Here is a 21,841-nt window from a genome sequence, read left to right as displayed (position 1 = left end):
ATAGGATGGGAACATAAAATGGTTCAAAAAAGGATTCATTTTTTAAAAAAATAAGAAATCTGTATTATCATTTTGTTTTGGGAGAAGAAGCAGAACTTACACAGAGACTTTTTGGAATTAAACGGACAACAATAAAACATAATAAATCAGGAAATGGGGAGAGGAAAACTAGGACATAATAAAAACATGCAATGTAGCTTTGCATAGTGATTGTAAATAGAACATACAGGGAGAAGAATAAAAAGTAGGTTAATCTTCTACGAAACTTCTCCACATATTAGCCTGGGAAATTGGAGGTTTGGTGGAAAACAGTTCGAAATACTTTACTTTACTTTTCTGGGCTACATTAGGTCATGTTTGTTACATTCTGCTGCTGTTGTGCTGCTGTAGATTACAGCCATAAAATTAAAGAGAACTGATTCCAGGAATAATTCTGAGTGCATCCATGGTCACAAATAAAAAGACACAATGCTCACTGGCAAGTATTTCCCCCTATCTTTGAAAAGTAGAAAAGAATTTAAAAATGCAAGGGAAAGGCACAGAAAATACATTTTAAAAAACTTAATACTTTATTTTTTAAAAAGTCATTCAAGCAGTCGTTGAAAAATACTTGCCCAGACTAATGTGATATTTGAGGCTGAATGTCATCTACAAGGTTCTCAAAATTTGTGGCATATGAGGAAATATGTGCTCTCCCTTCTCTAAGCAACCTAGAACCTCTGAAAATGGGTCCCTATAGCAGGAATGGATGCGTTCCTAAAACTGAAATTGACATATTCACCCACCCCTAGGCTTAATGTACTTATGAGGCAGCGCATCTGAAAGTTATGTGAACCAGAAATGGACTGATACATCCATCTCTGGCCTAGGTCCTGGCTACCACATTTCTTTCCTTCCTCCCTTACCTGCCACTGTTTTTAACAAATGACCATTCTGCCTCCTGGCAGAAATGCTGTGAAAGACTATACTGTTCAATGATTTGAAGACATTTCTGAAAAAGCTCATTGAACTCTCCAACATAAACACTGAATGTGTGGGCAGGTGGGGTTTGTTTGTTTTTTAAAGCAAAAGCACCCTGTTAGCTTGCTAAAGTACAATGCTGATCTTCAAAGTCACATCTCACAGTGCAGCCTTAAGCTTCCGAGTTAAGAGATTTGTAGCAGAACCCCACTGCAGTTGATCCAATGCAAAGCCCGCTTCTGATTATCGAGAGTGCTTTATTTCCCTTCGAAACATGAATGAATGTGCTAGAAGCCTCGTTTTTCACATGTGACTTCAATGCAAAGGGACATCTGATCACCCCATTCAATCTGAAAAGCACCATCTGTTCAGAGAGAGGTGAGGAAAGGATGCTTTTAGTGACGGCTAATGCACAAATTATTTGCAAACAAAAAGCAAACAGAATTAGGATAATTCAGGGGTAAAAAAAAAGCAAACAAAATGGAAGGGTTCACCTTCAGGCATCCTCTAAAAAGAAGCCAAAGCTCTGTGGGGAAAAGTTTGAAATAACTTTGAAAGTTAGGAAATAACCTTTTCGTTGCAACAACCATCTGCATTTCAAACTCTGCATCTGTGCAGCCACAGGCAGGCAGGAAGAGGCAAAAGCAGGCGAAAAAATAAGTACAGTGGTACCCTGGTTCTCAAACTTAATGTGTTCCGGAAGTCTGTTCCAAAACCAAAGCGTTCCAAAACCAAGGCATGCTTTCTCATAGAAAGTAATCCAAACAGATTAATCCATTCCAGACTTTTAAAAACAACCCCTAAAACAGCAATTTAACATTAATTTTAGTATCTGAGACCTTTGATCCATAAAATGAAAGCAATAGTTAATGTACTGTACTATCAAATAAATAAGACAGTATTGTAGATAATAAAAATGAAAAGTTGATTTTTTTCTTCCCTGCACTGATGATAGTCATTGTTTGCATGGGAGGCCTTTATCCATTTCCACAATCAATCAATCAATCAATCAATAGCTGAACTGGGTTCCACACAGTCACAAAAACAAATTAACTGAAAAAGCCTCAAAAACAAAAACGCAAAATAAATAGCAAAAACAAAAGCACCAAACTTAATCCATTCTGGAAGTCCATTTGACTTCTGAAACATTCGAAAACCAAGGCTCCAAAAATCAGCTTCCAAAATCAGTCGAAAACCAGAACACTTACTTCTGGGTTTTCGAAGTTTGAGAACCAAAGCGTTTGAGAACCAAGGTACTACTGTACTGGTAGTTGAACCCCCCCGAAGAGCTTTAATTTCCCAGGCTTCCTGGTGCCTGGGATGCTGCTGTAGCCGCATCTGAGCAGGATTGGACCTTAGTAATTGCGAGGCAATTTGACTCCCTCCCCCCCAGTCCTCACAGCGACGGCTCAAGGTGGGCTTTGGGGATGAGACACGAGGCTCTGGGAGGGTCTTAGAGCCCTCCTTCCCCCTTCCCCAAGACCAGCAAGTGCTTGCCCAACTTTGAGAAGGAGGCAGGAGGACTCTAGGACCCCGTTGGAGCTTCTCACCTGCTTCCTGAAGCTGGGCAAACGCCTATTAGGCTTTGAGTAGGCGCCTTCCTCAGCTTCTCACCTCTGGTGCAGCTGCACCGCTTGCAATGCCCCCAAACCGCCTCTGATCTGAGGCACCAGGGGCTGGAGCTTCACAAAGAGGCCTCCAGGAAGATCTGCCCCATCATTGCTATTGCCCAACTCCTGCTCCATGCCACTGCTACCTTTAAGTTTCTTTTGGCAGGGGGAATTGGGGCATAATCTAGAGACTTGCAGGGTCTGAGAGGAGATATTTGGCTCTGCCACACAGGTTCTGAATTTGTAACTGAGCGGGTGGCAGCAGCATGGAATTGAGAAATCCATTGTCCAGTGCAGGCTGAGTGGACTGGAAGCCTGAATGATATATATATATATATATATATATATATATATATATATATACACACACACACACACACACACACACACACACACATATATATATATATATATATATATATATATATATATATACTGTATATATATCCCGTATCCTCTGATGTTTACCTGTGTTGTGTCCGCTAAGCTGAATGAAATTGCTTCATATTGGCTGTCTGCAGCTTTGAGTGTCGCTCTGCTTGTTATTTTCGGTATGAGTTTTCATCGCTGAATTATGAATGAATCAACATCTGCTAAAAAAAAAGTGTGGGGAGGAAAATAAGCAAACAAACCCAAGGCAGGATGAAAGATGAGACCGAATTTATCTGATGTGCATACACCATTAAGCGGGAGGAAAGAAACAATTTATTGATTTGACTCCTCGCCGCATCATTTTTATGGCTCTTTTGGTTGGCTTTGCACAAGGTATTCATATGATGTCACGTAATGCAGATCCAATTTACAGTGAAAACAGTCCAAACTGATTGTCTGCTCTTTTGTTTATTTCAATACAATAACCCGCACATTTGTATGCGGTTAAGTGAACACAGTAATCAAGATTACAGCGATCTTCTTTGTAAAGCTTGAAAGGACTGGTGCTTCGGGAGAGATGTATCTGAGTGTCATGAACTTGGTGAATATTATCTCTACAAGCCTCATATCTGTTCAGGCTTATAACCAACTCCAAAAGGGTGTATCATTTGTAACTCTCTTACCCATTTTCCAGTTCCTTCTCCTTGTATTCTCTCTCCCCCCCCGCCCCCCATTTTAATGGGTGAGGGGAGGCTCATCTGTTGGTACGTTTTTTGTTTTGTTTATATCTTGTATTTTTATGTTGTCAACCATCCTGAGATCTATGGATGAAGGGTGGTATACAAATTTAATTAATTTAATTAATTAATTAAAGGGTTTCGCTTAAAAGATTTTGGAAACAGACTCCAATTCAAATGAAACAATGGCTGTCCTAGGTACTGGGGGTTAAAATGACTCTGACATAAGCATTCTTGGCGGCTTTATGGTGTTGCAGAAGTTATGGGTGAGAACAGGGCCTCCTTATCTTAAGTGCCTGATCCTGTCCAGTTCTCTGTACAAGCAGGATAGATGAGAATCCTGTCTGTACCCAATTTCTCTGCTAGATGCCTCATCATGCAACCCCTGTGGACTCTATAGCACCTCAGTAAGAACCTCGCTACATAAAGGGCACACATGACACAGACGAACAACAACAAAGATTGAGAGGTGGAGTTGCAACATCTGAGAAGGGAGCCAAGGTGCCCAAAGAGACTGAGAAGGGGTTGATCAAGCCATCTTCCTTCTCTCATTCACACTATTTGACCTATTATTCTGAAGGTACTCCTAGCTCAGATTTTCTCTATCCCGAGCCTCAAGGAGGTTAGATTGGTCTCAACTAGGGCCAGGGCCTTTTCAGCACTGGCCCCGACTTGGTGGAATGCTCTGTCACAAGAGACCAGTGTCCTGTGGGATTTGATATTTTTCTGCAGGGCCTGCAAGATAGAGCTGTTCCGCCTGGCTTTTGGCTTGGACTCACTCTGACCCCTTATATGGGATTTGGCATATAAATTTTCCCTTGGCTTTTTTGCTGGCCCATGTAGGACCAGCATGGATAGCTGGCTCGGGTGAATATCTGATGTTTCCTCCCTTTATGGTCTTGATTTATGGGCTACTACTAAAATGAGGCTGCATTTTAAGCTGGATTTTAAATCGTATTTTAAGCCGTATTTTAATTTTTTCCCCTTTTTCTATTATGTTTCATTGTAATTTATATTCAGTGTTAGCTGCCTTGAGCCTGGCCCTTTCTGGGGGGGGGGGTGTATAACTATTTATGGGCTACTACTAAAATGAGGCTGCATTTTAAGCCGTATTTTAAGCCGTATTTTAATTAACTGGTTTCCCCCCCCCCCTTATTATGTTTTATTGTAATTTATATTCAGTGTTAGCCGCCCTGAGCCTGGCCTTGGCTGGGGAGGGCGGGGTATAAATAATATTTATTTATTTATTTATTTAGGTTAACCATTGGCAAATCTTCAGCCTTGCTCATGGTCAGTTTGCAGAGCATGAATAGATAAGCTGTGCCCTTCCAGATGTTTATGAATTCCAACTTCCATCTGCTCCAGCCAACATGACCAATGGTCCAACAGCAAGTTAGGATTTTGGAGCAAAGCACAGACTATTTAGTATGCACGTCCCCAGACATTAAGTGAGTGCTTCCTTCACCAGCAAGTATTGCTGGGTGTTTTTCTGTTTGCGGGATTACTAGAGATGGAGGAAGGCTCCATTTTAAAAGGATTTATACACAGAATTTGCTGATTCTGACCTGACTGAACTTTGTCTAAACCAGGCTGCCACTTGCTTGAATGCCTGATTATGTCTGAACTGCTCTTGCATTGCATGTTTTTTTAAAAAAGATCAACTAATTATGTGCAGAATTTTTTGCAGTGTGTGTGATATGAATCGAACCACATTCAGTACTTTATTTCTGCAGCATCATACATATAGTTAAATGTGCTTGTTACTTTAGGAATCCTGGAGTGTATATATGTAGCATATATCTTTCATTCTAATAAAAACATAAGAATGTCATCACACAGCTCCCATTGGAGGATTTCTATACTACATCACAATCATGGATTTGCATAAAGTCAGAGTGGATATTCTGATCATTTCTATTTTTAGCCTAGTATGTTTATTTATTAATTAAGAGGAGCAGAGCTCCTCCTGTCCACCCCCGGATGTGTGCACGGCCCATCCCCTAGTGTATATAATATTATAACTATAACTATAACAAGTACAAAATATAATATTATGTTTTTTCAGTTGAACTAGTTAAAAAACAACTTGCTTTTCATTAAGACCAAGGAATGAGATGGGAGTTTAAAAATATATCTGCGACTAAGCACGGCATTGAGGTTTTCAGGAAATTCTATCTGTATTTAGGGCAGACCAGGGTTGTGCTTTCAGCAGAGTGTTTAGGATTATAGTGGAGACATAAAACCAGGAAGGTGGGTGTACTTTTTGCAATGATGGTGCAGCAGGGTTGCTTCAGACAAGTCATTTCTTCAGTCTAATCTGAGGGAAATCAGTACTATAACTTGTACATCCATAACCTGCTAGCATAACAAATAGCAGTAACTGGCAAATTTTGTTTTTATTGCTGCTTAGTAACGACAACAAATTTTGATAATCATTTATTTGTCCACTTCCATAGAAAACTAATTAATGTATAATTTGCTAAACCAAGCACTGTTGATTTTTAATTAGCCATGGCCTTTTTCATCACTACTCTCTTTCCATGTGTTGGTTTTTCTTCCCTCTAGTGGCTAACCCCAAAGTGCAAGCAATTTTGCAAGTGTTCATCATAAGGACAGCCATTGGGTTTGTTATCCACATTGCCAGTGCTCCATCTGATCGGAAGTATAGGATAGTATTTTGGTGGCTGGATCACTAGATGGGGCTATAAACTACATCATAATCTCAATGTATGTCATCAGAACTCATATTACATGGCATAAATGTTGAGGATTACAAGCAAATTCCCAGGCAACAAATTATCCACCTTTTGTGTTTACAGATAAGAACTGTAAAATTAGTGCAGATTATACACTCCCCTAAAATTAGGGGCAGATTTTTGTGGAACGTTTGGCTTTCCAGACAAATTCCACTCAAAACTGAAGGAGAGGGGCCTGTGTGTGTGTGGCAGAATGTACTAATTCTGCTAACATCCCTGTTTGTCTAATGGCCATCCTGGGCTTATCAAGTGCTCTAAACTCTAATTATTGATTGCATTTGTTGTATGAGGAGCAAGGAACATGTTCTCTATGTAGTTGTACCAGCCAATGGTGTTGCCTGAAAGATTAGAGGACCTGGTTATAGTGTTATATGCCACCCCTATCTCCCAGCAGTGTGAAATATCAGGGGTTTCAGGCACTTACCCAGGGTTTGTGTTTTCTTCAGAAATTAGGCACAATGGAGATTGTGGTGTCTTTAGGATATATGGTTTTATTTACACACATATATACAACGTGGACCTAGATGGAGGGATTGCATAGCACGTCCTATGAAGCTCTGGCTTCCCCCTTTCAGCATTCAATTCAAAGGACAGCAAAAAAGCATCCTCTTTGTCTCTGAGAGCCAGTGTGCTGTAGTGGTTAAGAGCGGTAGACTCGTAATCTGGTGAACCAGGTTCGATTCCCCGCTTCTCCACCTGCAGCTGCTGGGTGACCTTGGGCTAGACGCACTTCTCTGAAGTCTCTCAGCCTCACTCACCTCACAGAGTGTTTGTTGTGGGGGAGGAAGGAAAAGGAGATTGTTAGCCGTTTTGAGACTCCTTAGGGTAGTGATAAAGCGGGATATCAAATCCAAACTACTACTACTACTACTACTACTCTTCTTCTTCTTCTTCTTCTTCTTCTTCTTCTTCTTCTTCTTCTTCTATCCAGCCTGTCATCCTCGGCTCACATGGAGTTCTGCCCCTTCTTTTTGCAGCTACCCAACTCCAAGGACCTCCTGTTGGCCTACGTCATTCAAAGTTGAAACCCTAAGCCTGGCCTTTGCCTCTGCGCACTAGCACCCAGCAAACAATGGACCCCACTCCCCCTTGCCTGGCAGTCTTGCCCTCTGATGGTTTCCTTGATGGGCCATCACCAGCCTTGGCACATTGAGGGCAAATCTATACTGGTTGGTTATAATGTTTAAAATATGTTATAAAAATGCGACACCAGAGGGTGCTGTAGAGCAGCGATCTGTCGACAATGGGAAATTGCCTTGAGAGCTATATTACGTTCAATGTTCTAACAGATCGGTGTAGATCCACCCCAGTTAGCTGTGTCAAGCTGGCTTGGCTCATTAGCATAACTAAATCCAGGGGGCTTCTGTGTTTAGCAAAGTTTAATCAAACCTTGATTAATTTTAACTTTTACTACATCCAGGAATTATGGGGGGGGGGAAATATGACACTCCAGAATTTAGGAGAATCTGCCCCCCAACCCATAATAGAACTAGATCATCATTTCCATCAGAAATTGCCCCTTCCAAAAAACCACTCTGGAGCTTCATAACTCCAGGAAATTTAAATACAGATTTATCCCATCCAAATTCAACCAAACATTCAACCCACTACCCCACACTGGCTGACTGGGTATGGTATTGACAGCCATAGAATTAGCATTTCATCTCTAGGGAGTGGACTTACCTTCCAGAATCAAAGTTGTCTAGTGATTTCAGAGAGGAGAGTACTAGGAAGGTGTCTTACATATGTTCCATCTGGTTCAGTATTGTCTACCCTCAATAGCAGTGGCTCTCCAGGGCTTCAGGCAGGGATCCTTCCTAGTTGGTGGAAAGTATCATACTGGATTCACAAACAGGATCACATTATGGTGCTGGGTAACAGCAATACATCTCACCTTTCCCTCCCTTTCTGATACATAAATCATTAAAGGGCACCAGGCACAGTGGAGTTAAAATATTTCAATGTGTGTTGGGGTGACTATAGCTAGAAATGAGAGTAACAGCATAACCCTATGCATATATATTCAGAAGTAAGTCCCATTGAATTAAATGGGACTTACTCCTATCCAGTCATCACAGGACTGCAGCTTAGGTGCCATTCTTAACAACCTCCTGTTCTTAACAAAACTAATGATTAGGGTTGATTGATCTGCTCACACAAAACCTTGTTGATTCATGTTTGTGGGAGAAATCCACCCAATGAAATTGCACATGGCAACATGTCCCATTAAACTCCATGAAACCAATGTCTGAGTCAGAGTTGTTTGAAGTTGGCACTTGTGATGGGGGGAAAGAAGAACAACACAGAAGAGGGTTATTTTAGGATTCTTATGCTCTTCCCACCATTATTCCGAGGGGATCGTTCCCCTGTAGAGTTCTCCATTGTTTGCTATAACAAAACTATGAAAATTTACTTGTTCTCTTCATGGCAGAGATTAGATTACATAATACGAGAACTAGGAGACAGATAGCCTGCAGGTATTTATTAGTCAAAAGAAGACTGATAACATTATGTAAGGATAGGCCATATTATGAAAATGAAATCCCTGAAGTGATGTACATTTATTGAAAAGGGAAGAACTGAAAAGAATCTTTTGTACATATGCACATTGAACTATTCCACTTTCTTCCTCACCCTCTCCTCTTAGGAGAAACTTCATTAGATATTATGGGAGAGAAAGTAGATGAATAAATGAGCAAATTAAGTTAATTTGGATATGCAGAAGGTATTAAAAATAAATTTAAGGAACCGCAGAAAGAGGGGGAAGGAAGTCAAGTTTTGAAATATTAAAATGATAGTAAATATATATATATATATATATAAAGATATTATGGGAGAGACTCCTGTCCCCTCTCAGATCCTGTCTTGCTACCCTTGCCTAAGGTTCTCTTCAAATTCAATATAATATAGCATAATATTTATATTCTGTCCTTCCAAAAGCTTTGCCCTAGATCAGCAGTGGCTCCTCTCCCATAAATGTTCAGTGGCTCCCTTGACTCACCATGTCACAGGATTGGAGGAAGTAGCTCCAGTTTCTTCTCCAAGTTTAGTGACTGGGAGTTAATTTTTTTTTTTAATTTTAAAGGTATTTAAAATGTTTTCAGTAAAAAAAATAAAATATTTTTTTAAATAATTATTTCTTAATTAATTTTTAATTAATTTTTAATTTTAAAGGTATTTAAAATGTTTTCAGCAAAAAAAAAATGTGACCGTTTGTACCCCAATTTTCCAAAATATGCCACTTTAAAGTCTCTGAAATTATGATAAAGGATAATAAGTTAATAAATAAATCAGGTGTGAGAGCTCCCCAGAATGAACTATATTGACAATACAGATACACACACAAGCAGGTTTTCAAGTGGAGGAAGGGGCCATTTGAACTGTTGTCCTGTGTCAACCCTAGACAGGAAATAATTTAAAATGTGAGTACTTTGCCACATTACAATTTAATTCTGTCCCCTGAACCTTGAGATGCCAATATAAATATGAGTACATTCTCTGGGAAATCAATACGTTTCAATTAGAATAGCATTGCCTTTCAAAATAAGCAACAGATCTGTGAATGTGTTACAATATTCAGTTACCTGGTAGCACTGATAGTTATTCTAACATGAAAGAACAACAAAGGGTATTACAAAGGCATATTACTTGATGTTTCTGAACAGCTTGAAGAGAAAGGGCATGATCCAATCAAGTTTATGTACTTGAAGGCTAAAAATGAATAATCTGCATTTAGCAGAATGATACTGACTCATCGCAGTTTGCCTAGTTCCCGTCTCCATGTATAATTTACATTATTCCTAGCTTGCCCACTGAAATCAATGAGACCTAACCTTGAATGGATCATACCCAAATAGCTTGCGGGATAGATTATATTGAAGCTGGTTTTATATTTTGCAGTAATGCCCTCCCCCCCCCACTTGGATGTTTATTTTAATGCTGTTGATTTAGTTAATGATACACACACTGTTTTATGATTTTAAGTTGTATGGTTTTTTTAAAATTACATTGAGAAGGTTTTCAACTTTTTGAGAACAACTGTCTATGGGGTGTTTCTGAGAAAGCTATAACTTATGGGGTTTTCTGGGGAAGAGGGATGCATTGCTAAACAACTCTGGGAATGTAGTTCTGTGAAGAGAATAGGGGTCTGTCTATCATCAGTCAGTACCTTTAACAAACTTGGGTTGTGGGCCCAGGTGGCATGAGGTAGCAAGCAGCCAGGGGCTAACCAGGGAAGATAAAATAATCACAAGGCAACCACTTTGGGATAATACAGGCCACCACATTATTGATTACAGATGAAAGCAAATCTTGGCGTAGGCGTTGGATAGTTATCCAGAATCACCCAGCCTGACTGCTGGTTGATTTGGAGAAGGGTTAATCTTGGGTTAAGGATCACCCCGTGACATACATAAAAGCGGGGTGACTTCTAAGATCACTGTTGTGGAGTATTACTCTAACCCGTCAGCCCCCGCCTGGGCATCAAGATGGAAGCACCTCCCCCTGGAACCCTTTAACGGGGTACCCCTATCCCTTGGAGCAGGCAGTGAGAGTCCCACTCACCCCCTTGATCCACCTTGACTAGGTATACAACCCCCTGCATTATCTGCCCAATCTGTGACAATTGCTATGAGGAAGGCAAAACCCCCAGACTGGCCCAATTTACCTGGAGGACAAATTCCTCCCTAGTCCCAAATAAATTTAGTTTACTAATTAATTAATAAATTAGTAAATTTAGTTTACTAATTTATTAATGGCCTTCCACATTAGTGTCAAGGTGATTTACAAAATAACAAAAAAAACCAAATAGCGTTGTATTCTTTTAAAAAGAGATTTACAAACAACAGGGAATAAGCACCCTTTCACTCAACTGGAAAAGCTTGTTGAATCAAAAAGGTCTTCAATCATTTCTAGAAAGCACAAAAATAGTGGGTACCCACTGTATCTCATGCAGGGATGTATCATGTTTGTAGTTTGGGCAACAAATTAACATTTAAGTGTTGAAAGCAACATCTTTGTAAACCAAACTAAATGATGGCAAAACTGTTCTCATTCAAATAGGTTTTTTAAAGTGGGTTTTCAAAACCCTCTAGGACATTATAACCATTTTGCATTATAAAATACCATGTTTCATGTATTCCCAATTGCTGGTTTATGTCAGTATATCATACCAAATGGAAAAGGATTCACTTTGTTCTTTAGAGACACTTGTGCTTTCCTCTAGTGACTCCTTTCCATTTATATTGATGAATGAATCCAAAATCTAATTGTTACTCATTGATTGAACCAACTGCGCAAGCTGCTAGTTGTGAACAAGCTGATAACAATATTGCACAGCATAGATTCTCATCCACAAATGAACTAAAAATATCCAGATTGTTTAATCTTAGTATATCAGCACTTATTAGGCTCCATCAGCTACAGTTGGTCATTAACATCTGGATTCTGAAAATCTGTAACAATATGTCTCTGCGAAACACTAGCATAAAAATCACAGCTTTTGTTTCTATTGTGATTCAATTAAAATTCACAGTGCTGATCCTCACCTCTGAAGTCCTAAATAGCTTGGCTGCAATATGGTAAGAAATCAGACCAAGGAAGTACCTGTGCAGTAATGGTAGGTGTGTTTAGATATAGTGGACAAGGTGGCCAGGAGAGTTGTTGTAATTTATATAAGGCCTTTCATTTCAAGAAGAAGCACCATAGTGGTTCACAGACAAATAAAAGCCAACAGCAATATAACAAAAATAAAAAAACATAGCTATCAATTAAAAATAAATAAATAAACTTACATACATACATACCCCGCCCATCTGGCTGGGTTTCCCCAGCCACTCTGGGCGGCTCGCAGCAGAATATTTAAAACACGATAAAACATGAAACATTTAAAACTTCCCTAAACAGGGCTGCCTTCAGATGCCTTTATAAAAAATACAGCTACCAATACATAAAATACATAGTGAAACAGCTATATTAAACCATAATTAAAACAAGACACAGATGAAACAATCCAAACTTGAAATTCAAATCAGGAGAGCAGGGAAATGGCAGCTCCACACAGATTGCTGCAGGGCTATGGAGCTAGGAATTATGGGACTGCAAATGATGTCACTGGAGACTGTTTCCTAGACTGTCATTTCCACCCAGGGATTGGTTCAGTAGTGGATGATGGGTAGGCAGGCAGTGCTCACATGACCTTGATTTCCTGTGGGGCCCATCACATTCTCCCAGTATGCAGTTGCAAGACAACATCAAGGTTGACCATGATGAAGCTTCACTGCCCCCTCTCCATCCCAGTATAGGGCAGGGACACAGACAACTGGAAGTTGGTTGAGTGCCACGACTTGATCCTGCCCACTACTAGATTGGTGAAATCTCTGGCTGCAAATGGGTTCAAACCCCAATTCAATCTTGAGCCACTACAGGAGGCAGAAATAAAGAACAATAGTAGTCTGGCATTTAAGTGACTTGCAAACAACTTGTTTTTCCAGTCTGAGATACCTATTCTATGTCCTTAATTTGCAATAGATTCTTTAAATTTTATATGGCTTTAGATAAAAATTATCTGTTATATGGACCCTAATCATTTCAAATTATACTCTTTGCTTCAGTAACAGCTTGATATGTTACTGTATCAGAAATGCCACATTTGAATTTATTCATGAAAGGCGAGACAATCCATGGTCAACAAGCCCTTTCCGCATCTCCAAGGATGGATCGACCTTAATTCTAAAATGCGTATGTGGTTACATTGATGCCGTCACTTTCCATGGATTTTCCCATTAAAATGGGAATAAATATTGGGGGTTATTTTTCAATTGGCTGCTTCATAGGGGTAAACCCAAAGATAGACTTCGATTGCTCAAGCTACGATTAAAAATATATATCAGAAAATCCAGCAAAATGATTCATTGCTACATATGTCAGCAGCATTTATCATTCACATCTTTAGCTCCAAGAGCATATAAACTTTCAAGGATGGTCAGTCAGTGGACAATGTTTATATATTACTTAGAAATCAATTTCAAGATAGAACATTCTGAACTTCCGAACAAGGAATGAGGTGCACAGATGTTACGATGGCTATTCCCCAACATATATAGATTTGATTTATATCAAAGAAAGCTCTCTCTCTCTCTCTCTTCTCTCTCTCTCTCAAAACAGACCCCTCTAACCTTGCTGGAACTATGGGCTGGAGCAAATACTACTTGATAGTCTCAAGTGTTGTAAAAATGATTTTGTGAATAAACTAGGGTTACCATAACGTCTGGAAAGCTCAACAACCTTTGTGTCTGGATATGAAACATGGCAACCCTAGAATAAGTTAAATAGCTTTCATTGCTGCACTAAACTCAGTGTCTCTACCACTACTTCACTACATATAAAGATCTAGATATACTCCCTGGAAAAGACCCTGATGTTGGGAAAGATGGAGGGCACAAGGAGAAGGGGACGACAGAGGATGAGATGGTTGGATAGTGTTCTCGAAGCTACCAGCATGCATTTGACCCAACTGCGGGAGGCAGTGGAAGACAGAAGTGCCTGGTGTGCTCTGGTCCATGGGGTCACGAAGAGTCGGACATGACTAAACGACTAAACAACAACAACAACAGATATGCAAAACCCCCCATTTTTGTAAAACAAAGAAAGAAAGAAGAAAACCCAAAATAACAGTGTTTGCATGATGTATCTGGAACCTTTTTGTACTTAATGCATAGGCCTTCCACAGTCACCATCTGATGATGGGAATAAAGGACAGGAATAATAGAACAGGAATTATATATATATAGGAGCCAATACAGGTGTAGGTCACAACTTTCGTATAAGGGAAAACATTTGAAACAGAGAAAATGGAAAAGACTGTAACAGCACAGAAGAAAACAGATGGGGGGCAGCCCACAGGTTACAGTATTCTTGCTTTTAATAGCAACTGATAATGTTTATTTTGAAGAAAAAGCAGTCATGGGGCCCTGATCTGAAAGGTCTTCTTTTGGCGGCGGCGGGGGGGGGGGGACATTTACTACCACGGTGCTCCCTTCCTTGCTATTTGTCCATGAAGCTGCTGTGGTGGTGAACAGCACTTTTGGGAACAAATATGAGCTGCCTTGGGTGGCAGTGTAGTTTGGCCTAATATACTGCCGAAGCCAAGATGTTGAAGGCTATGAAACATGGTTCGTAAATGTTTACAGTTTCAACGGACGTTATGAGTCTAGTTCTAGCAGGTTATGGTTCTTTCTACTATGGGGCAAAGCGAACATTTGCCGCAACTTGGGGTGGGTGGTACTAGAATGTGATGCCCACTTTAATACTTTTCACAGAGAAGACCATGCCCATGAGAAATTTCTCATGTTTGTTTAACTAGAAATCAGAATGAAAACTAATATTCAAAAGTTGGCATACTCTAGTCTAGCTTCACTGCTCAGAATGAGTGCAACATTTCAGAATTCAGATACGAACTTTCAATGTGACAGTCTATTCCAAAATTCAAGTGCTCGTTGGCATCATCTAGGAAATATCAGAGGCTGTCAAACACTGTCAGATATAAATACCATTGCGTGCCATCTGACAGATGCTATTGGATGCTAAATACTGTCCGTTACTAAAGTGCTTACCATGCCAGTGATCAGACGGTGACATCAAATGCCACATATCGAATGGCAAAATAAAATATGACAGGGCATCAAATATACAGAGAATGCTTGGCAAATATTGGAATATTCTGAAAAAATATCTGGAAAAATATTCTGCGTTAAAATTTGCAGAGGAGCAAATTGCTCTCAGCTCTTTTGGAAGCGAATCAAAGCCTTTCAGCTGCTGTTTCGACAGAGGATTTGGAACCAAGTCATGGTGTGCAGGAATAAAGTGAATTAATTAGCACTGAGCAGCATGTGTGGTCCAGCAACATCTGAAGTCTGAGATCATGTAGTGATGCTGCCCCTTTTGATGTCAATATTGCTAGTTTTTCACACAGAATCTTGGCTTTCAGAGATAACCAGAGTGATGGAGGGTAGACACAGAGTGCAGGAGTAAAGAGGAAACAGCAAGGATTAGAGAGTAGGAATGAATGGTTTGTTATCACAATGGAGAGAGATGAGTCCCTAGTATATGTGTATGTGTGTTTTATATGGACCTATATATACATGGACCAATATATATGGACCAATGCCTTTTAACTTATTCATACATGATCTGGTCATTGGACTGACAGATGTGTATGTGAATGAGAAAGGGCTGCTCCCATAGGCATCTGGTGTTGGTGCCTGGGTACACTGAGATAGACCTCGCTGGGGTTCTTGCACCAACTGGAGAATGCCAGGCAGCTATGTCTCCCCCCCCCCCACAAGCAACCCTTGGGATGATTCATCACTCTTCTTTCCCGATGCACATACTGTATCTGGAGATATATGCACACAATACAATAGCAGAGTTCAAGCAGAAGCTAAGTATTGAATGTGTGGATTTCTAAGCTACTTTTTTGTGTACAAAAGAACAGAAGAAAACATGGCTCCTCTCTCTTTCTTCATCCCCAAGACAGAAGAAAAACAAAAGTACTACACAATGGAACAGTGTAACTGAACTTCCACTCTCATGACTCCAACAATATGGAATGTCAACACAGACATGTGATGAAAACAATCACACATCCTGCAACAGGAGGAATGAAATCCCAACATCTGGTTGGCTATGATGAGACATGTTTAGGATTGTGGTCTTCACATCAAGGTTGCATCTGTTTTTTATAAAAGCCTGTAAAAGGGAACCAAGATCCCTGGGAGGCTCCTATCTATTGTCTCCCTTCTTTTAACTAAATATATTTGGCCATTTATTGCCATCATAGGGATTGTAGACATGCACTTACAGTCCTAACCATGCTTGCTCAGAAACGCAGTTGGGGGTGGTGGTGAACTTCCTGTTGCATGTGGAATCCTGTACCAAATTTCCTGGGTTCAAGGCCATTAAACTCAAGCTTTAGGGTAGGCATGAACAGTGTTAAAATGTTTTTTGAGAATTCAGCCTGAGTCTGCTAAGAGCTGCTGCTCCAGCTGAGAACTGATATTGGTGCTGACCACTGCTGTACTTATCAAATATTGAGCACTGCTGTAGAAGCAGGTTTCTTTCTGAAAATCTCCCAGGCAGGAAACTCCATACTGAGTCCCTAGTGCTCAGTTGCCAGTATAGTTAAGAATCTATTCCTAAAGTTTAGGACCTAAACTTTTGGACAGTCCTACTTCCTTAAGTGAATAGGAGAGAACCATTGTCCTGGTTGGAGTGCGAAGGGGAACCCTTTACATTCAAAACTGATGCCTTTGTCCTTTTCATGCCCCACATGAATATGAGATTAAAAAAGAATAATGAGCCTCTTACTGAAATCAAGGTGTAGAATGAGCTGAAAATGCCTATTAATGTGGGACATCCTGCATAATCCATCACTGTTACATGAGGTCATAGGATCAAATAGCAGGGTTTTTCGTTTCTTTTCTTCTTAAAGGACCAGAAACATTTGATGGCCATTCACTTTTTTAGACGAAATCCTAACAGCATTTAAGCTACTGCTTTCTCATTGGCACATAAAGTCAAAATATCTCTGCATGAATGCCATAGTCTGTAAGTATCTGAGATACTTGGAGCGCATCACTTCCAGTAGTTCAGATATGTACTTTTAACCCAGTATATTCCATGCAATTTCAGTTCCATTTATATTATTTCCACTGCTACTCTAACACCTTTGGCCCAGAATAAGGGGTGGTGGTGGATTACTCTGCCTGATGTGGCTTAGTGAGCTGCCTTTCCCAAGGCATCGTTTTCAGAAAGTTGCTTATAAACCTGTGAGGCAGGTCATCGTTTGTGGAAAGTAGAAGCAGACCTATACCATTGGTGCAGAGTAGGGAAAAGTGTTGAGCTGAGGAATCTCTGGCTCTGCAATAGTTGTTGGACTCAATTCCCATCAGCTGGAGTCAGTGCAGCCAAAGTTAAGGGATGATGGGAGTTGTAGTCCACCAGCATCAGGAGGGCCAAAGGTTCCCCAGCCCTGCCATACAGAAATAAACCCAAGTAAATCAGACCAGGGGCTTAAGCAATGATTCATACACAGAGACATCATTTCTTGACAATCATACATGCAATGGTTTATTTATTTTGCACTAAGTTTTCAATGTGGTCCTGAAGGAAACGTGTGGTGAAACAGAAGTGCTAATGGCTTACAGGTGGCTGAAATAATCTCACTTGGGCTACAAAGTGAAAAGCACAAAGATAAAGACAAGCAAAGGAGCCATTTTTGATTGAGTTCATTCTATAAAAGCTGTCGGTACTTAACCGCACACAGAAAACCCTATTTTGGTTTCAAAGAAATCATGAAATGAAAGGCTGCAGCGGAATCACATGGTAACAAAAGCACAGTGGCAGCAGTTCTGGCCTCCCATAAACTTCTCACCCAGCACTCTAGAAAGAAAGGAAAATATTGGTTGAACTTTCAGAGAGCAGGAGAGACTTCCGTTGTCTTTTGAACTTCAGTGTTATCCGTGGAAAGTCAGTTTCAATTTTGTATGAAGAGAAATGCTTACCTGGTCATAAGCCTCCTTTTCATGCAAGATAAGAATTTTCACTGGGAAATTATTTGTTAGCAAATCTCAGTGTCAGCTCAATTCTGGAAAATACCGGCACCTATTTGTGTTTAAGGTTGTGTTGCTTACAAAGAAACTGCTCTTTGCTACCTGTTTATTAAGGACAATGTTCAAAATACGGCCTTTTTCCTTAGAATGAGTAGTATAAAAGGGTATAAAAGTAGTATAAAATTTTATCTTACCTCCTCCAATATTGTCAGAATACAGACAGAGAGACAGTCATAGAAATATAAAACATGATATTCTCTGTGTATATAAGCCTAATAGACTAGATCTGAACAGATATCTTCCTCCCCTAGTTCCATCAAGGCCCTTGGGATTAATTTGGAGTGCTCCCTGGGGCCGAAAGGAAGCTGCATGGAAAACAATAGGCTTACTTCTGACCAGACATGTGTGGGTGACACTGTTAAGCATGCAATGTATATTGCCAAAGGTATACCGAGACAGGTGCCTTTTCCATGGCAGCCTCTCAGCTTTGGAATGTTCTCCTCAGAGACCTTCCAAAACTACATCCTAGATGTTGCTTGGAAGTGGTACAAGACATTTGGATTTTGGTCTCTCTGAACCAGAAGGGTTAGGGTAAAATAATTACCTTGTTACTTGTTGCAAGTATAGTTCTAGGCAATTAGGGTGGGGTGGCCAGTAAATCTGACTAATCAAGAATTCAAGATCACAAACTAGGAAATAAGATTGGCAAACTGTTCAAAGCCATCAACACCTTTCCTCTCACATTACCCAAATCTCACTCACGCCAAAAACATTATCCACCTAGGCCAGGAAACTACTAGTATAGCCAGTGCATTTTTCTGGGGGGATGCAGGGGTACGAACCCCCCCCCCAAATTGTGAATTTTGGTACTTTTGTCCATTTACTGTGTTTATTTTTTCCGATTCGAACGATAAAATGGTGATTTTCTTGAGTCAAAATGAGAGTACCGCTATACATTTTTAAAGAAAAAAAAAACAAACACTGAGTATAGCACAGTATAACTCAGTGGGAATTAATGTGCACTTAACATAACCCTAACCAGACCGGACCCTGCTTAGCTTTGCACTTGAGGCTAGGATGCTTAATCCTTGGCTGATAAATGGATTAAATTTATAGCACAAGTCTGGAGCCCAAGGAGCCAAAATAGGCCACACAGTTAAAGGAATGCAGAAATAAATGTACTCATACCAAGCCCTGTTGAGAAAATGCAGAGAGAAATCCTTCCATGAAATTCATTTAGAATTATAAATGGTGCTAAGAGTTTTCTAGGAATGTGGCAATGAAAGGATCCATCTACATTTCAAAACAGCAAGACAATGCCATAGAGACTGTAGCCCTGACATATGAAACTTGACGAAGGCCACACATATTAACCTGAACGCAATTACAGAAAAGCCCCGTGAGCTAACAGACCTATTCATCTATGGTGTGTGAAACTAAGGTCATCTCAAATTACACAATGCAGGAAGCAAGCCAGGCTGTCACTCAGAGGCTGCAGACGAAACTACTGTGTATTAAAAGCCTGGCAGCAAAACAATCCACTTCTAATCACGAACCTTTGTCCTCACCAGCTTATAGAACTACTTGCTCATTTGAGCATGGGTAGCAAAAAGCTGCTTTGGTTTTAGTTCGAAGAATCAATGAAAGCACAAGCATGGATGAATGGAAGTTGATCCATTGGAGGAAATTGGGAGCTGCCCCTCCAACCTCTGCCCTCAGTTAGCCTACATCGGCCTGCCTTCTTACAATGAATCAGGGGTTAAGCTTCCCCACCACTGTGATACCGAGGACTTTTGTTGAAGCCTCTCCTGACCTGTTAAAGCACGGGTCTGTATCTGCTGTCCTATCCTGGAATCTTCTTCAGGCTCTCCTACCAGACACCAGAGTCTGTTCTTCTAAACTGCCCCTCCCTTATCATTCAGCACCACGGACAGGTTCTCCCCTTGTATTTTCCGCATATGCCAAATGTTTCAGCTACTCCATCCACCAAGCCACTTTGCCTACCTCTCAGCCCTTCTTTCTCAATCCTCTTCCTTTGCTGACATTATCGTCATCTTCTGCCTGTCCACTAGGAATCACCAACTGACACCCAGCGACTAGCACCCAGCTAGATATTCGCTTCTTCTGCCTTCCATCCAGCCCCAGCCAATCACACTCTCTAGCTAAGAATTCTAAACCTGCAACCGCCAATCGGAACATGAATATCTTCTATCCTTCTTTTGCATACTGAGGGTTCTGTCTCCAACCGCTTCTGAGTGGTCAGTTAAGCTCCCTGCCCCATGACAGTTAAGCCAACTTCAGCTGACCAGATAGAAGACTTCCCCCATCAAACACATTGCAATGTATATAGCGACAGAATACATTACACAAGCCCCACTAAAACAAACAAGATTTCATCACACTGGGCAATGACTGTCATTCTTATTTTTGAACAGTAGGCTATGTTCCACTCACAATGAAGTCAGATGTTTCTAACGACACACCTCTCCATCCTTCATCCAGCCAAGCAAGTGGTATTATAATAGTTTAAGGACACGTTACAGTCTGACAAAATCACCAGAGGTGGTGCAGAACAGTGAGAGATGCGGCCTGGCAGAGCAGGAGGACCAGGTAGAGCATGTCATTTCAGGGGGTGAAACTTAATTTTTGCAAATCACTTCAGTGAGGGATTTTCAGTTTTTGGAGTGTGAGGTATTATTTTTGCCATTGGACAACATTTAGCTTGGTAAGTCTATGTTTGATGAAGAAGCCCATAAACGGCTTGCACATAGTTATTGATGAGCTGGGGTGAATCCTAGGAAAGAAACATTTTGGGTGACAGAGACATATATGAGAAGCCAAGAGACAAACATGAACTTAGTGTATAAGTAGTTACAATGGTACCTCGGGTTACATACGCTTCAGGTTACATACGTTTCAGTTTACAGACTCTTCTAACCCAGAAATAGTGCTTCAGGTTAAGAACTTTGCTTCAGGTTAAGAACAGAAATCATGCTCCGGCGGCGCGGCGGCAGCTGGAGGCCCCATTAGCTAAAGTGGTGCTTCAGGTTAAGAACAGTTTCAGGTTAAGTACAGACCTCCGGAACGAATTAAGTACTGAACCTGAGGTACCACTGTATATACATTCATAACTTGGTTTTCAAACAGCTTAGTTCTCGAACATTTTGGCTCCCGACCGCCGCAAACCTGGAAGTGACTGTTCCATTTTGTGAACTATTTTTGGAAGCCAAACGTCCAACAGGGCTTCCACAGTTTCCAATTGGCTGCAGGAACATCCTGCAGCCAATCAGAAGTTGCACTTTGGTTTTCAAACATTTTGGAAGTCAAACGGACTCCGGAATGGATTCCGTTCAACTTACAAGGTACGATTGTAGTTGTATACTAGTGAGAGGGTGAATGAGAGGGAGTTGAGACAGTACTTTGGTGTAAATCTAGGAGACTTCATTTCAAATACCTGCTTAGCTGTAATGCTCATTGGATGACCCTGTCCAAGATTGTTGTTAGGTAAAATGGGACAAACCCCATTTCCTCTTTGAGAAAGGGTGGGTCACATTTTTTTAAAAAAAATAATAATAAAATAAATACTTATGGATGGTTTATGATGAAACCTAGCCGTTGGTGACCCTAATGCTTATATTAAAAATGTTTTCAAGAAACGTTGCATCCAGTAAATATGTGACTAATATTAAAATGCACAAGTGGCTTAAAAAACTAAATTTAAAAACAAAACAAAATTGGTGTTCTAAATTGTTAGAAATGAATGCAAATGTATCATAAGGATAGTAAAATATAATTAA

At 40.4% G+C, this 21,841-nt stretch overlaps 1 protein-coding gene and 1 long non-coding RNA gene across 3 annotated transcripts in view; one reads left to right on the top strand and one right to left on the bottom strand.

Annotated features, from left to right (window-relative positions):
- The window catches only part of LOC309341599 (uncharacterized protein), a 166,954-nt gene that overhangs the window by 106,013 nt on the left and 39,100 nt on the right, over window positions 1-21,841 (top strand). The gene's annotated exons all lie outside the window — the stretch shown is intronic.
- Window positions 1,198-20,178, bottom strand: LOC309342791. The gene is made up of 4 exons (XR_014156998.1): window positions 20,049-20,178; window positions 8,119-8,274; window positions 3,039-3,163; window positions 1,198-1,324 (listed from the first exon to the last, which is right to left on the bottom strand). It is a non-coding gene; the product is annotated as an uncharacterized lncRNA (long non-coding RNA).

This window comes from Podarcis erhardii, assembly GCF_964252035.2.
Source record: "Podarcis erhardii genome assembly, chromosome: 5".
NCBI classification, from domain to species: domain Eukaryota; kingdom Metazoa; phylum Chordata; class Lepidosauria; order Squamata; family Lacertidae; genus Podarcis; species Podarcis erhardii.
The sequence above is the reverse complement of the archived record's forward strand: the minus strand, read 5'-3'. Positions and strand labels throughout refer to the sequence as shown.